A 6000-nucleotide genomic window follows, 5' to 3' on the forward strand; every position below is an offset into this window, starting at 1 on the left:
TTCTGTAGAAGCAAACAATTTTGGGAGAGTACCCATCAATGCATACGAAGGTTATCACCAAAAAAAAAAGGTTTGCAGATCACAAAGAATGATGTCACATCATTATCCAATGGAAACTCAAAATCCCAGAATTCTGCCCATCAAATTAACATTTACACATTGGACATAAATTCCAAGCAGCTTACAGAACTACAAACCACATCACATGTTCTAACACGTCATCCATTCATTATTCCATAATTATGCATTATTTATTCATCATAATCACCAGACTTGTAACTGACTCACCTGTCTTCAATCACGCACACACATGCCTTAAATAGACTGAACTCGCAACATTCTGGACAAAGTTTCACTCTTAAATTGTCTAGCGTTTAATACATTGTGGTAAATGGTAAATGGTCTGCACTTAAATAGCGCTTTTTTAACTTAGTGGTTCCAAAGCGCTTTACACTGTGTGTCATTCACCCATTCACGCACATACTCACACACCAATGGTAGCAGAGCTGCCATGTAAGGCGCTAACTTGCCATTGGGAGCAACTTGGGGTTTAGTATCTTACCCAAGGACACTTCGGCATGAGGAGTCATGTGGCCGGGAATCGAACCGCCAACCCTACGATTAGTGGACAACCCGCTCTACCACCTGTGCATGATATACCTTTTTTTTTTTTTTTTAACTCTGGTTTGTTCCTTAACTTCAATTTAGGTTTTACCCTAATTTCTTCCTGCTTTTCACCTGACCTCTTGCACATTTGTTGAATATGAGTTGGATGTGCCCTTTTGCTTTGTCTGCCATTTTTTAAATAAATCCTACAAGTGAATCCAAATCTCACTGTTGTTGCAGAAAAAATTTTAGTTAGTTTAAAAGAGCAACAACAAACACTTCTGCTACCTTAAATCAGCTGTTCTCCCAGATGCACCAGCTTCCTTCTGCTACACAAGCTGACAGCCCATGTCATTGCTCATTAAATGACCAATTATTTTGAAACCTTTTGTCATGCCTACGGTAATCTGTTATTCAGACACCTGCTCTGTCATTCCAGTGCAACTCGACACAGGGACCACTGACAACTTCATGGGCTCTCTAATGCGCCAGAAGTTTTTCAGTCACTAATAAATTATGTTTTACAAGACATGTTGGGGAAATGTGTCATAGCTCACATAGCTGACCTTTTGATTCACTCCCTTTACCTGGAACAACACATAACCCATGTCAAACAAGTGTATGACAAACTACAGGAGAATCATCTGTATGTAAAGGGAGAGAAATGTGAATTTCATGTGAACAGAATTTTTAGGATATGTCATCAGTGTTTATGGACCAAACCAAGATTCTTCTACACCATTCATAGTGGAGGTAGATAGATCAGAAACAGAAGTGGGAACTGTGTTGTCACAAAAACATGGTAAAAGACCTCAGTTTCACTCAATGGCCTTCTTTTCATGAAAGCTCTCTCTCTCACTGAACATAACTATGATATAGGTAACAGAGAACTATTGACAGTGAAACTGGATTTGGAAGAATGATAGCACTGGCTGGAGGGAGGAGAACACCAACTTGTTATCTTCACAGAGCACAGAAACTTGAATACTTGAAAACAGCCAAGAGGCTAACCCCTAGACAAACCAAGTGGGCACTGTTCTTCTCCCAATTCCACTTCACCATCAATTACCTTCCAGGCTCCAAAAATACCAAAGCAGATACCCTCTCTTGAGTTTATCCCTCACTCCCCACTACAGATCATGTAGAATCAATCCTTCATGAATCATGCTTCATTGAGGCTATTACATGGGACATCAACCAGGAAATTACACAAGCTAACAGGAACGTGCCCTCCATAGCCCTTCTGCCCAGCTTCCAAGATCTCAGTGTCGAGACAATGTGGGCGCACATATCGATAGTCACAGACCACACCCAGGTTTGAGGAAACCATCCATTTACTCCAAATGAGATACTGGTGGGCTTCTATGATCACAGATATTCAGAAATTCATTTATTCTTGCTCAGACTGTGCTAAAGCCAAAGTCCCTAGGCACCTTCCTGCTGGGAATCTACTCCTGCATTGCACATTACAGTGGACTTTATCACAGACCTTCCACCCTCCCAACAGCACACAGTCATTCTAGTTGTCATAGACTATTTTTCCATATCCCTGTGCCTCATACCCTTGCCACTGTTACCCCCAGCCTTCGAAATGGCAAGGTTCCTTTTCAACTCAATGTTTTGATACTTCATATTACCAGAGGACATTGTGTCAGACCATGGCACTCAATTCACGTCACAAATGTGGAGGGCCTTTATGGAAAAGTTGGGAATCACAGTGAGCTTAACCTCAGGGTGCCACCCCACCAAACTAACAGTCAAGTGAAAAGAGCAAATCAAGAGACTGGAAAATTCCTAAGAACGTTTTTTTGTGCTAGTAACCTCGACAACCTTCCTGGGCCGAATATGCCCAAAACTCCCTATGTTATTCAGGTCCTTGAGTGTCTGCTTGGATATCAACCTCTCCTAACTCCAAGGAGTGCCATTCCTTTTGAGACTCCAGCCATAGATAACTGGTTCTGTAGAAGCAAACAATTTTGGGAGAGTACCATCAATGCATACGAAGATTCTCACTACAAACAAAATGGTTTGCAGATCACAAAGAATGACATCACATCATTATCCAATGGAAACTCAAACTCCCAGAATTCTGCCCATCAAATTAACATTTACACATTGGACACAATTCCAAGCAGCTTACAGAATTACAAACCACATCACATTTTCTAACATGTCATCCATTCATCAGATCACAATCACCAAAGTTCTAATTGACTCACTTGTCTTCAAAACAGGCTTTAAACAGACTCAACTCTCAATATTCTGTGCGAGGTTTCGCTCCTAGCTTGTTTAGGATTGAATCCAAGCCTTCTGTTCATTGTGCATGATATTCCTGTTTAATTTTCTGTGGTCTGTTCCTTGACTTCAATTTAGATTTGCTGTCTTTTATTCCTGTTTGCTGTTTGCCTGATCTCTTGCAAGTTTATTGAATGCAAGTTGGATTTTTGGATTTGCCCATTTTGTTTTGAGTTTCAAAATAAATCCCTTTCACCAAAAACCTATAACTCACAGACCAGGACCTAATGTAATTGTGATGTTTTAGTTTCAGTGTATGATTAAAAATTCAGTGTGTGATTAAGACACTGTCTTAACAGTTTTCTTATTATTATAATCTCAACCACAGCTATTGCTTTCAGTAATTATCTTTTTAATTAATATTAATGAAAAAAGTCGTTATGTTGTCATAACTGATGTGATGTAAATAGTTCTTGGTAGTGGACTTTGGATCCTATTATACCTGGGTTACAGAATTATACATTTTCCTTTGTGTGTTGTTTGGCATTACAATGTACACAACTGAAATATTCATGTCTTAACCAGTGACAACATGCCATTCTGAAATGTCACATGGTAATTTATTACAGTGTGGTGCTGGTTCAAATCAGGAGCTATACGCTTAATATTAAGCACCTTAATCTTAAGCAGCTCATCTGAAGGTACAATTGGAACACAATTGGAACATCTATTCCTGTGGGATTTGCATAACTTGGACAATGACAGTATAAGTGCATCATGCATGTCATTTAATGTCAGTTTTCCATGAAGAATGCCACAGCTTTGAACATTCTTCCATTCCCTGTATACCATATGTTCTATATATAATCATAGCCATTGCTGAGTAAGTTTTATAATGCCATAGGCTTTATAAGCATCCCTTGCTCCATTGCCACCTCAGATAATTGATAATGTCATGTTCAGAAAACTCTCTATGCTGAGTCTAGTACTGCTTAGACAGAATGAAGTATTTCTTTTTTGAATTGTTAATACATTTGACTCATTTGCTTTGTCCAGAATAAATAGAATTAGCATGCTAGTTTGCAGCAGGGAAGCTAACTGGCAAATTATATTGTATTCCAAGAGTATGTTGTCAAATAGAGAAGAAGACAACTTAGTAAATAGATTTCCCCAATGATTATGTGTTCAGTTCAACAGAACCAACACTTGCATGTTTAGGGCAAATGCAGAAGCTTCATGTGAGCACAGTAAACCAAACATGCAAATAAATTAAAAAACATAATAATGTGCCATGAGTGAGAGACTTTTTCATACACATAGTAAGGTTTAAACCATTTCATGTAGATACAGTGCCACTGTGTTTAGGCTAGAATGGTTTTATGCATAGCATAACACAGCATAGCACAAGAACTTCAATAAAGTAGTATATAGAAGTATAGTAGATGGTACTGTATAGAAATATAGAAGAAGAATTAAATACAATATCAGTGTTTGCTCAACAGGGGCACTCCTGTGGCATGGGGAAATAGAAGACATAAAGATGGAGAAAGGGATGGAAAGAACTGGAAGATGGCACCACAGATTCATATGGAAAACTCCTCTTCACAAACACTAGAAAATCATTATGATTAGACACTGTTTATTTGAGTTCCTAACTACAAACAGGCAGTGTGGTTAGACCTAACCTTTTGAAGGCACAGAAACATGGGAACTGGAGGATTATGAGAGGAGTGTGCTGAGTGGGGGAGGAGGAGGAATACAATGAACGGATTGCACTTAAAAAAAAGATTCTAAAATCTTTGCACATAATGGCACAGTGTGAAAAACTAAGCTGACATGTGGGTCTGCAAGTAAGCTCTAGAGATATAGGTTACATCCTCTTTATCATGTCATCTTAGATTTGTGTATTGCTGAAGTTACAGTAAATAAGTGTCTTTATATCTGGACCTGAGCACAAGAAAAGCAATGCTGTGCTATAACTAGAAAGCATAAGGTTTACTGTTTACTCTTAAAAATATTTGAGTACAGATGAAGTGATGGCAGGAGAAAGAAGAGAAATTACTCCTAGTGCCCACATGGATGATCTCTTTTCCTACCACTACAAGGAAAATATGCACTGATATGCTGTAATGGAATACCTGAAGAAATAGATGGGAGAATATTTACAGAAGAATAATGGGGGATTACATGAAATGGCTAATAAATGAGAAAATATCGAAATATAGGCACTAAATACCGTGAAGTGGAGGAGAGAAGCTGTGGTTTCATTCCAGCATGGCTGTCCATCATCCCTTGTTCCTCCCTCACTTTATTTTTCTGCTCTCTCCCATTAATCACAGTCCTCTTCGATGGATCCTGCTCCCTTCTTGTGCTCCTTCTCTGCGTGTTCTTTTTCTTTCTGTCTCTCGTTCTTCATCACTTTCTTTACAGACACCTCTGTCTCTCGTTCTTCCTTCCTTTCCTTTATGGATAAAAGGGGAGGAGAGAGAGGAAATTTATACTGTAAAATAATGGTCAAGCCAGGATTCAAGTGGATATCAAATCTCTGAATGAGAAGCATGCTTGCCCAATGAGTGATAGAGCTGAGAGGGGTGTTAATGTGAAAGCAGGAAGGGACCGGGAAAAGGGGGTGGCTTAGGAAGAAATATCTAAGTGGTAGGAAAAGAGGAGGAGTGTATCAGAGAGGGGGACTCACCCTCCCTTTTTTTCCCTTCATTTTTTTCTGCCCCAAATTTCCACTCTTTTGTAGCAGTGATGTTAATCGCACACTAGCATGCAACTATATTATAAATTCTATTTCATTTTAATTCACCAATTATTTTCTACATTTTCATTAGTGGTGTTCTCTCATGGACGCAACTGTAAAATTAACTGCCCCAATATTTCCCACAGGAGACACACACAAAACAGAGACAGTGAGAAGCTCACAGACTTTAACATGGGACAAGGTGTATTAATCAATATTTCAATAAATGCACCTATTAGGATAATTCATTTTCTTTATTTAAGCAGGTTAAAAATCTCTTTAACAAGAGTGACCTAACCAAGAGGGCAGCAACAAATATATACAAATTTACAATATCAAAACATAAAACAACACAATCAAGGATCACAACAACAATTTACCAGGGGATAAAACACAGAATCTGTTAGAAGTAC

The 6000-nt window shown here is 38.6% G+C and overlaps 1 protein-coding gene across 1 annotated transcript in view; it reads right to left on the reverse strand.

Moving 5' to 3' along the window:
• spaca6 (sperm acrosome associated 6) overlaps positions 1-5558 on the reverse strand; it is a 49732-nt gene extending 44174 nt beyond the window's left edge. Inside the window, exon 1 of the mRNA XM_053622897.1 lies at positions 5078-5558. The gene's annotated coding sequence lies outside the window, so the exon portion shown is untranslated. The remainder of the gene's footprint in view (positions 1-5077) is intronic.
• Between the last annotated feature and the right edge of the window lie 442 nt (positions 5559-6000).

This window comes from Ictalurus furcatus, chromosome 1, assembly GCF_023375685.1.
Source record: "Ictalurus furcatus strain D&B chromosome 1, Billie_1.0, whole genome shotgun sequence".
NCBI classification, from domain to species: domain Eukaryota; kingdom Metazoa; phylum Chordata; class Actinopteri; order Siluriformes; family Ictaluridae; genus Ictalurus; species Ictalurus furcatus.